At 33.9% G+C, this 12,274-nt stretch overlaps 1 pseudogene; it reads right to left on the bottom strand.

The window, feature by feature from the left end:
* Positions 1-1,803: 1,803 nt before the first annotated feature.
* Positions 1,804-11,963, bottom strand: LOC149535964 (AP-1 complex subunit mu-2-like; annotated as a pseudogene).
* Positions 11,964-12,274: the final 311 nt, after the last annotated feature.

Below are 12,274 nucleotides of genomic sequence, written 5' to 3'. Positions count from 1 at the left end.
TTTAAGAGGTTTGATTTTGTTTGATGTTGGAGGTAGTTGAGAATGAAGTAGCTGGAAGCTTCACCTCCCTTGTCTCCTCTCTTTGCCTCACTCCTTCTCAGGCCTTAATATGTCATACTTATGTTGCATAAATCAATGAGTACTAACAATTTTGCTAAAATTGATTCTCTTTTCAAAAGCTTTCTTATAAGGATAAATTATGATAGAAACAATCTCTTGAACATGCACACACGTTTTCGGCTATGGTGGACTAGGAATGCGCAATATATATTTTGTGCACTACAATATCATGTAGTGAAATCGATTATACAAATACAAATATAGAAGTAGTGAAACTATGGAAGCAAAAGCCAGTAAAATTGGGAAGGTTCAATGAAAACAAATATTATGAAGAAAGATTGCAATGATGTGGCATTAGATTGAATACATCAATATATGTAATTGGATCAAAAATATCTCTGGATATTAATGCCTATAAAGCATCATCATAATTTTCTAAGATGTGCATATTGATCTCATCATTTTTTATTTAATTAACATTACTTGAATGATTTGAACAAAAACTCACATAGAATAATAAAGCTACTTTGATTTTTAATCCATGTCACTCAGGTAGAAGAAAAAAAGAACAACTTTCTTTTTTAATAATATGTATAGCATACTTGAAATGCACCCATAAAGCCCCATCTTAGTTGATTTTTTGTCAATCTTGGGATGACAACAGAAATTATTGGCATAGTAGGCCTGTACTTAGCAATCAACCTGGGGCAAATAAAACATAAATATCATGTTGAGAATTAGAATTCATAGATGTGTTATCTGTATATCAAAAAATCAAATTCACATTGGCATGGCAACAGATAAATCTAGAATTGACAAAATTGTCTGCATTATGAGCTAATGATTATGATAACCAAACCTCAATAGTGGCAAAAATGAAACCAAATTGTAACTTATCACCAATTTCCCAAATTTGATAGTTTCAAATGTCCAAGGAATATATAATGTAGAATAAGAAAATAATTACTTTGCAATTCGTCTGGATGTTGTAAATACTGCTATGACAGAAGCTTTCACTTTGATTGCTGCACTTACCTAAAATTATCATACAAATACTTCTATTAAATTTATATCACTTTCCACAAATCAAACGAATAGTAAATTACAACCAACATTAAAATTCATCTATAAACAAAACTTGAGTCATGGCAAAAGGAATTAAAATAATTTTATGTACTTACTGCAGAGGTTGCAATGCATTCCAACTAAGACATCGGTTCACTTTGACATTTGAGAGTCTTCTTAAAATAAATAGCCTGATTGTACACTTTCTCTGCCTACATGAAATAATTAGAATATGTTATCTTTTAAGCAGTTGTTCAAATCATAATATGATATCACAATACATATATTTAGAGAAGGGGGAGAGAAGTTTATTGGTTGACCTCAACTCTGATGATCAGTGGCTGAAACAATCGACTGTAACTAATCTCTATATGCTCCCACCCAGTGCTGAAGAAAAGTTCATTCCAAAGATTTTTTTTTTTTCCCTCAGAGAGTAAATTAGGTGAGATCGAGAAACTATGGTTGAAAGAAATCAAAATATATAAAAGAAAGAATTATGAACACAACAAAACCAAATTTGTGATGGGTTTTTAACAAGACACAACTGTTAGGCAGATAGTCAAATAACATCCTTCTACTTGATCCTTCATTTAGAAACTGAAAACAACTTAATAAGCCATCAGAATGATCAAATACCACATTCTCTCTTGTTTACAACATTTCTTAGTTATCACTAGTCTAGATCATTCTTAGTTCATATTCACTTACCATTTTAATATACCTCACCCATGGCAATGCTTGATATCCACTCTTTTCAATGATTTTTAGATACCTAACCTGCAGTAAAGAATTGCAACAAAAGAAAGTTGTTATAAAGTAGCAGCCTAAATCTAAATGAACAAAATGTAAATTCTCAACCATTTATTCAATGCATCAATTTACTTGTGGAGCTAAATATTTAGAAAGCATAATGATTTTCACTGATGCTAATATAAATGCAAGCAATGAGCTTGTTCTCATCAGAAATATAGAAGTTAACACACAAAAGGGTCCAACACTGTGATGACTTTTGTGGAGTCAGTCCAAAACGACCTGAAATGACTCAAATTTTAGATAAGTTATAAATCATGGTAATGAGCTAATGATACTCGCAAAAGCAATAATCTACATTTGTAAACTAAAGTTAAGAAATGACCTGAATTCCTGATATAGTAAAATATGGTATCTCAAATTTGACACGAATAGGCACCCACTTTTCTGGGGTTGCTTCTTCAGTAGTTATGCTAGAAAGGCTAAATTTAGCCCTCAATATGTATTCATGAATCAAAACCCACATAATAAGTCAATCAAGAAACTAAAACATCAGGATCCAAAACCATGGTACTATTAACCATCTTTGAACAAGAAAACCAATGAAAGCTGCAAGATACCTTTCCACCAAGAAATGATTTTATTTTCCAAAGCAAAGCATCCCTATTTGGGGAGTATGCAGAAGTACCCATTGATGTGCATACATGAGGTGTAGATGCATCAGCTTGTACTGGTAATTCAATTTCAACATTTGTTGCCATACTACAAGGTTAAAGAAAACCATGAGACAAATTAGCAAATACACAAAAATATCAGTCATACTTAAACCATTCCCTGAAGCTAACATGTTAGAAAGATCTATCTAAACAGCTGATAAATCAGATCTAAAATAGGCATACATAAGCTAGAGAGATAATTTGAAACCTGCGATCTTTGTATTAGTTGCGTGCTCTCACCAAACATTCGACCTGGTTTCTTGAATGCTTTTCTACTTGAACTTCAACCCATATCAATGGCTTTACCTGCAAAGTAATAAAAACATATGATATGAAACCTACTTTAGAAGGATATCCTTCATAACAGAACTTCAAATATTTGACAACAACTGCATTCTCTTGAATATATGAACAAACCTGTGTGCTAAGTCTATAGTTCATAAGATCAAAAGTCCCATCATGAGGTATGAAGGATATAGTTCTATCATTTTCAAAATAAGCAAGATGAATGCACATGAAAAAAGAAATAGAAATTAACATATGCCTTTTCAAGGGAAAAAAAAAAGACCAAGTACAACATCAAAGGAATTTGCGAGCACTTTAATATAAGATAAAATTGATAGTTTAAGGAATTGAATAATAAAATGAGCTTGATTGCATATTGATGAAACTTGATGTCACCCAAATCAATTGCTTTACCCTTTGACGCTTTGCCTTGAGCTTCTAGTAGCACCCTGTCATTGAGGCCAAGTTTGCATTCTGGCATTCTGCTGAAAAAAAAGTGAATCAAAATACACTTGTCATTAATAGCTAGCTATGTAACATTTCAGTAGTCATGCTAAAAGTACATTATAAATAAATAAAAATTAGAAATAGCCACATTTTGCACAAAACAAGCTAAATTAACATGAAACACAATCAATAATTCAATGCCAAATATTAAATCAAAAGTTATAAAGGTTTAATACTTATGGCATATGTATAAAATAAAGAAATCATTAGTGGTCAAACTACTTCCAACACTCAATAATTATATAAAACATCTAAAGATATATACATATCAGTATTTTATTCTTTTTTTGTAATTTTTCATACTGTTTTATTTCCAAGATCAGCTGTGGGGATCTAGCTTCAACCTTGATATGGCAAGGGCATGGGTGTCCTAACCAAATTATTCCAGATACATCTATTATAGACCCGGGGAAGGCCTACAAATTGTACGAATTGGACCTAGTCTGGGTATGGGACCCAGTGCAGCATAATCTAAACTTCAACATTTGGTCATTATAATTTGACTTTTAATCTGTCACTCTAAACTCTACAAGAAATTGGACTCTGTTCAATCATCCACCATAGTTCATTATTCTTCTATATTTATTTTATTCTCACTGAAGCATGTAATCTGTTCAAATGCAAGTATCTAGCAACGAAGTTGGTTGTCTCATGACCAAAAAATTGTTATTTATTAAATCTTAACAATGAATATGAACATTGCCAATAGTGGCATGTTGTGATGGTTAATTTGTTGTGTTGTTATCCTTGCCATCAAGGTTCAAATCTCATGGGGATGAGGTCCCCCGTTTGTGGCCTCACTGGTTCATAGCTCCAGGTCAAAGTGTTTACCCCTCTTTAAAAAAAAAAATAATAATGAATATGAACATAATATTTGTACTTATAAAAATTGGAAAATTTGTAGATTTTTTGTCTGATGGTAATTCATAATTCTACCACATAAAAATAAACACAAGATGTTTATTATCTGAACTCTCATGCACCAATCCCATTCTCATAATATATGTCTATTCGTTTAGCTGTGTATAAGCATACATGGGCCTTTTGGCTTAGAAAATGGGGTTTTTCCTATTTCAAGGCATTCCACAAGGAGGGTACATATTTAAGAAAATAGGTGTGCAGTAACATTGTAATGTTCTCCATGAACCTAGCTGGAGTTTACAGTGTTTCAACTTGGCAGAGATTATGGGAAATAGTTCCATGTTTCCTCTCTATAGTCTATTAGTTTTATTTCTAAAAGAACTCAATAATAAGATTATGCATAGGGTAGGAAAAAACTACCTCAAGTACGCTCTCATCTTTAGCACTCCAACCACATCAGATCTCACTATTTTCCCATTGCTACTCACAAGAATATTTACACTTTCTACTACATCCAAAAAGACCTTTAATAACAAATTAAAAGCACAAAATTAGTTAAATATCAATTGCCATATTCAAGCAAAGCACAAAGTTAAATATGGATTAGCCTTCAACCTCTTTTTTTTTGTAGTGTATTCCTTCACTTTGCCAGGAAACTACATTTGTAACAACCATTAGAGGTTGCTAAGTGACTTCCATCCTGTAATCACCCATTTTGATGAATTCACTAAGAATCTTTGCCTCTGTATATTGAGGGTACCCGAAATCCATTATTTCATCTAGTAGTTCATACTGCACAATGGGAAATAAAAGTGGTGAAATGATATACACATATTTTAAATTTTAAGTTCGTGATAAAATATTCTCAAATAGTTCATTACAAGGAATTTTGAACCCTCGACCCTCTGTGGCTCAGATTAAAAATAGATGTGTACACTCACAACAATGACAAAATTGTCTCTCAAAGACTCTTCTTCTAGCTCTTCAAAATAGTGCTTGAATACCTATAGAAATAACACACATGACAATCCAAAACTGAACCTTAAGTTGACATGTAAATCAATTATTGCAACACACTAATCATAGCAAAAAACAAAGAGGAACATTAACAACTCTTGATTACTGTAATAACACCTAAATATGCATGCAATAGCTACAAATAAAAGAATTATATGCATACACTAGAATCCCTGGCTCTACAGGTTTAGTAAGTTCCCTAAATGTAGTGTTCCATTTAATAATTAAAAATAGAGCCTCGGACAAGAAATAAATTGTGAATGAGAAATGTAGATTGTTGAACTTACATCCACAACTCGATGTAAAAATAATAGTAAGCTAGTTGCATTAGAGTTCTATCTTGATGCTACCATAAGGTAGATATTGTTATGCTGAATGAACATGTAAGTCACCCCATTGTCATAGAGTACTAGATTTTGTAACATGGGATCACCCTGTCCATGTAATTCCATCAAAAAACTTGTCAAAACACATATGTTGAAACCATCCTCGCACATGGCCAATTTAGCCTTATAAGAGACAAGATATAAGAGAGGGCGATACATTTTAATGAATATATTCATACGAGACAATGTAATTTATGTGACATTGGCCACCTAAACGTCTTTAACTTTTAAGTAATTTTCATACCTCTATGTAAATATTCCATATCTGAGAAGCTTCTTTGTACAACATTGCAATTTTTAACTTCATGATGCACATAGCACAGATGATTCAATAGAAACTATAGTTTCTTGTGTTCTTTCCACAGTTTTAAAAGAGATCTTATCGATAGATCCATGTAAGAATTTTATTCCTCTAAAAATGGTTTTATTACCAGTTTTAAAGAAAGTGGACACAAAGAATCTTCAAATCAAGGACTGGAAGTTACATTGATGCAGAGCCTTCTAATATCCCCTTAAGGAACCCTATTCAACTCGAGGATTCAACGTCTTGGAATCCACTCAAGGAACTAGAGTTCAACTCAAGGTTCAATAAGAAGTCCTTGACTTAGTAGATCTCTTCCACACACCATACCCACAAATTCACTTCCTACCTCGTTACCACAATCTCTTATTGTATCAATTTCCTTCTAGGTCACCTAGTGTACCTAGTACCTCCATCATACCAAAATCCAACTCCGGCATCTCTCACTGACCCTAACACCTTAGACCATCTTATCATGGCCTATCTACCATGCTTCAACTCTTCACCAACTTCCAACAACCCATCTATCACCATTTCCTACTTTAGCCCTTCTAGGCCTGTCTAGTAGCCCTGTCCTACAGCAAATTGCACTTTTCTCTCTAAATCCCCAAACAACCTAGTGACTTAGTCACCTTTTCAAATACCCTTTATGGTTTTCTTCAAACCTTGCAAATATCAGTTTCTCAACCTGTGACTGTTGCACCTTTCTATGGGTATCACTACAGCAATTAGGCCTAATTAGCCCTTGCCTAACAAAGAAACTATGATTTGCACACACACCCAACTCTCCAAACCTTGAAACAGTCTTAAGGCATCTAATAAATGATAGGATTCCACAATTTTTTGACCCTCCATGCATTTCTAGACACCTTTTCATCAAACCCTCCCTTTAAGGGTTTCTAGCCTAGGGCTTCCTAGAAAAGACCCTAAATCAACTCATAAAACATTTATATTGGCTCAAACACCTTTAAACATACTCTCTAAAAAAATTTCAACACAGATTTATCCATTCCAACCTCCATTTGCTCATATTCACCATGTGGTAACTTGCAAATGCACCTTCACTGTTTGGTACAACAGTCACCCTATTGTTATTTGCTTTGTTCACTGTCACCTACATCCTCCTACATTAAAATCATAAAAACAACATATTCATACACTTAAGTGACTCTCCCACAAGTTACAGTCCATTCACAGAAAGTGGGAGAGGCTTGTCTCCATTAATGACTACAAAACTGTGACAATCAGTCATGTTCCCTGTGACAGCAGAGATTTCAAAGATAGTTTTTTTTTTTAAATAAATTACAAAGTCCATGCCAAGAGTTAACAAATCATGACAATATTTTCAAGGAGCAACAGAAATAAATCTTGAATATAAATAACTTTATTCGATTACCAAGTCGAATCTTGCAATTAGGAAACTATCACTGTGATAGTGAATAGCAGATTTCTTTGATTTATTTATTTTCTTGTTACATACACCTCTCTTCAACTTCTACCATTGTGTCTTATAAAGAAATCTATTTTCTAAATGTTTTCCCATCTAACTAACTCATAAAATTGAACTAAAGCCCCCTTGGACGCCAACTGCTCTTCTAACTGTCTTATGACAGCAAATAGATAGTTTTTATAACTTTTTTGACATCATTACCTTTGATTATCTTTTGTGACCTTTTCTCAGCTAAAGACTTATGACAACTATAATGTCATTCCTAAATGACTCTAAAAGACCTTTTAAAACACTCTTCACACACCTATAACCTTAACTAACCCCATTCAAGCCTAAGTTGGCTTATGTTGCCAATGTTGGCAATTTTACAAGATCTTGCACTTTGAGTGCATTTTACATCATTTAGGGGCTTTAATAACCAATTACATCATGTAAAAATTACCATCCACCCATAACTCTTCCTAGGACACCCTAGGACTTCAAATGACCCCTTAGATCATATTGACTCCCTATTTGTGCCAATTTGCCTATTCTTGGCAATACCTTACATTTTGTCAACTTTGTGAAATTTATTACATTTAATGGCTTTAATAGCCATGATTCATCATCAAATAACTCAATAGGTCTCCATTAGGCATTGATTTCCCTTGTACCTTCATTATCTCCTACATAGCTCTTGGTGTACCCTGTAGATTCATTTTTTCTTGGGTGCCCCTACAAAATACATGGATTCAAATGAAGGATCGGTAAAATATGGACAGGAAATTGACAAGTATTAATAGTGATACCTCCTTTACTGCTTAGTAATATCAAAAGTGAGGTTCACCACTAAGTATGTTGGTTAAGTGGTGGTGGTGATGGTGTAGGGGCCAACAAGGTTCAAACAGCCACTAGGCCATCGTCATTGTAGGCTTGTGCCAATTTGCTCTTGGGGTTGAGCCTTAACTTTGTTAATTGTGGATAAGGTCCCCCATTTGTTGCCTCACCAATCCATAGCTCTAGGTCAAAAGCAATTTTCTTGGGGTCGGAGTGTGTGTTGTGTTGTGTTAGCATCACTAATATGATCAAATCCTAATTCCCTTTGCTTAAAATAACCTCTTCCAAGCAGCGACATATTCAGATAACACAGTCCCAAGACAGTGCTGATCGAGGGTTTCCCTAGTTAATTATGATAATCGTATCATTGGTGATAACATAGTCCGAAGACAGTGCTAAGATCCAAGGATGCAATAAAAACCCTACAAGTTTAGAACTTCATGACAGTTCAAAGCATGAAGCCTTAGATGCATAGGACAATAGTCTAAACATAGGACAAAATAGAGAAATATTTAGTATCTTATTGAGCTTCACTTTGTTTCAAGAATAGTTTAATATTCTCTACTAAATAGGGCCAACCACGTGAAGGTGGAAGCTCATTTGGCCCCACCCCCCTCCCCCTAACATCACTATACATTCCCTGTTAACATCTAACATTCATTCATTCTTTCAACCATTAATAAAATGTAACATTCAATCAATATCACAAGATAACATTCATTAACACATTAGATTTGTAAACATGCAACATTCATCAATATTTTGCATTAACACATAATTCATGAACATTCATTAGCATATAATTAAATTCATTGAGACATAAAATTCAGTCATTATCAATTAAGGTGTGTATATGAGAATCATTTCTTTTTTTTCTTTATATTTCTTTTTTCTATGTAAGCTCTAAGAGGAGCATCAGTGTCATCATCAATTCCCCCCTCATCAGTTGTTCTTTTCTCTGTTCTTGATGATCTCAAATTCCTATGTTGTTGCAAAGGGGGGTCCTCTGCAATAACAAATAAAAGAGTTAAATTAAAAATAATTTATTATAATTGTTACAAGTATTTAATTATTTTAAATAACATAATTGTGGCACTCTTTACCTAATTTGACCACATCATTTTGTCTAGACTCAACGTCAACACACTCATGAACATCAACCCCTCGATCCTCTACAGCTACTATACAAAATATTACGTTAATCCAAACACCAATTGCAATTACATATAAAAAAATTAATAGCAAATGTATACCTCCACCACTAGGATGCACATCATGCAAACCTTCAGCATTCATAGGTTGTGTAGAAGGATTGTCAGGCTACATTCCAACATCAAATGCATTGTTATCATTACTTGCTTAAAATAATATACTCACTTTATATTGGAACTTAACATCAAATAGACTAATTGGTAAAGTATTCAATTTGAAATAAATTTCATTTAGCTTATTTAGTTGTGGCTCTGATGTATCATTATTAGAACCTTCCACACTGATTTCAGCTCGTAGTCCTTCAGCCACGGCTCTATAGCCTTGTTGGAAGCCAATTCTCTTATCCTCTTCTGTGAGGCATCTCTTGAACTTTGAGCCCTACATTTTTGTGTGGTATGGTGAATTTTACTTGCATTGTTTCATCAACCAATGGAGGGTAGTTAAAATATCAAAAGGAAATACAAAAGTTGCAAAAGTTGAGGATCAAGAGCATAGACAAGCTAGTCTATCCTAGCATTTCCCATCACAATATATAAAAAATTTGATACAATTTTTTATTTACTAATACTTACAACTCGTGCTTGAAGTTTTGAAAAACCACCAGAGCCGAGCTTGTGTGTCCTGTGCTTTTATAGTCTTGCCTTTGTTGCCTTTGATGTGTCAGGCAATCTATGAAAAGTTTAAAATATGTTAGATAGTATAAATATAGAGGTTAATTAGTACATAATTACATTCTCAACAGTATCACATACCTTGGTGTACTCTCTACTAGTGTAATTGCATTTTTCTTGTCAGCTTTATACTTTCCATCCAAAATCAAAGCTTGTCACTCAGCCTTAGGAACATAGGGCAGACGCTTGTACCTAGGGTTATCCCGTAAATTATTTCTGTACTGGTCCCTAATATACTTCAAACATAAACCAGCTTTTTCAAGGATCTTGTTTCTCTTGAATGCACGAGGTCCAAAGAGTTGGGTCATGCTCTCCATAAGATCATCCTTCAACTTTTTGTCTTGGTTATTCCACCTTTTAAGTAAAAAAAAACATGTTAGACTCATAAATGAAGTGAAGCTACCTTTAATATAGTTCAAGAAATTGATGAAAAGGAAAACTATTCTAGCAATGGTATGAAATCAAAATAGTGGTTTGGGGTTTTATTTAGGATATGATGTTCCACCAGGTATGCATGGTGGGCCCGACTATTCGCAAACACTCATCACCAAGTTTTTTCCAAAAAACATCATTCCCTACAAAACAATCATGGGATCATTAGTCGATGAAGAGTGATCAAAAACTAAATTACTATTATATCACTATAGAATAATAACTTTAAAGTACCTGGAACTTTGGCTACTTTTAATGGAATGCCTTCATCATCGCTGAAGATCAATATGACATCCTTCACCATTCTTGTACTAGGAACATAGGAACATCCAGGAAATGATGCTGCAACTCCTATTGCAAAAAGTTTCATAAGTTTCATAAGTCTTTGTCACAAAGTATAAACACATAACACTTAAACACATAACAAAAGAGAGAAAAAGAGGGATTTGTGTACCAGTAGATGGTGCAACAGTCGATGCCTGTAAGCTGTATGTTTTCGACTCAGTAGTTAGAAAGAGATTTGTGGTTGTCCAGGATGGAGGTGGTGTCGTCATAGGATCTAAAGCTAAAGAACAAAATTGTTAGAGCATGCATAAATATAGAACGCGTGGACTAGCATGGACAAGATTGTTAGAGCATTAAAAAAAAGGATTGTTTGAGCATGTATTGTCAATGATTATGATAATTCCTATATATATTCAGTGGAAAACACGAGTGGGGAATGGAACATGTGATCTACCTGAACCACCTGCAGCACCCTCATCATGGGAATGGGGCTTGAAATTAAGCAAAAAACTCTGTAAAGACAACGCATCCATATTTTAATTAATACCATAAAAGAGCATAACATAAAAACCATTATTGAACTCTTGTTATAATTAAAAATTTCATTAATACTTACTTTTAAGGTTTCAGAGGTGTGCAACAATTCAGATGCCCTATCTTTTATTTCCTAAGTAGTAGGCTTAATGGTTGCCAAACATATAATTTCTTTGCCAATTTTCTTTAGCAACTTTTTAATTGAATTGATCGGGTCATCGGTCTTTGCTAAATCAATATAAAAAGGGTCCTCCTCAAGGGCGGGCTGCTAAGGGACTGTAGGTTCCTTTCCCTCCCTCCAACCACTGGCCCTCTGTGACAACAATAGTATTATTATTATCAAAATTACTCCAAAACAATGAAGAAAACAACATTAAAAAAATAACATTTTGCTTCTATCTAGTTTGCACAATTACAATGAGTTTTACCTGCTCATGTGTAGATGAGCCAAGAACATCGCCTGCATCCTCTTCGGGTGGCTGCTCCATATTGTGCCCCTGTGTCAAAGATCAAGTATAAAAATGTTAGCCAAAAATTTATTGACTAAATGGTATGTTGGAGTCATTGATTAGAAGTTGGTTTAATAGTATGTACCACCCCCATGATAGCAGCCATGTTTGTATCTATGCAGTTCAAATTGTAATCAATAAGAAGCTCTTCCCTTGCATGTATTGATTTTATCGCACACATGAATACACGATTTCCCTCACGTGCTTCAAATATGCAATTGGGTTGTTTTATAGTTGACCCGGGTCATGTACTATTTATAAAACTCACAATATTCCTTGTTGCTTTTGGCCTTCCATCAATATGTATAGCCACACTTTTACTTTGATTATTGTCTTGTTGTTGTATATAATTTTTCGAGAGGGCATACCTACACATACTTTTTTTTTATTGAACAATATGCATCTAACTTTTGTAAT

Source organism: Cupressus sempervirens, chromosome 10 (assembly GCF_028749045.1).
Source record: "Cupressus sempervirens isolate cs-2001-9-10 chromosome 10, ASM2874904v1, whole genome shotgun sequence".
NCBI classification, from domain to species: Eukaryota; Viridiplantae; Streptophyta; class Pinopsida; order Cupressales; family Cupressaceae; genus Cupressus; species Cupressus sempervirens.
The sequence above is the reverse complement of the archived record's forward strand: the minus strand, read 5'-3'. Positions and strand labels throughout refer to the sequence as shown.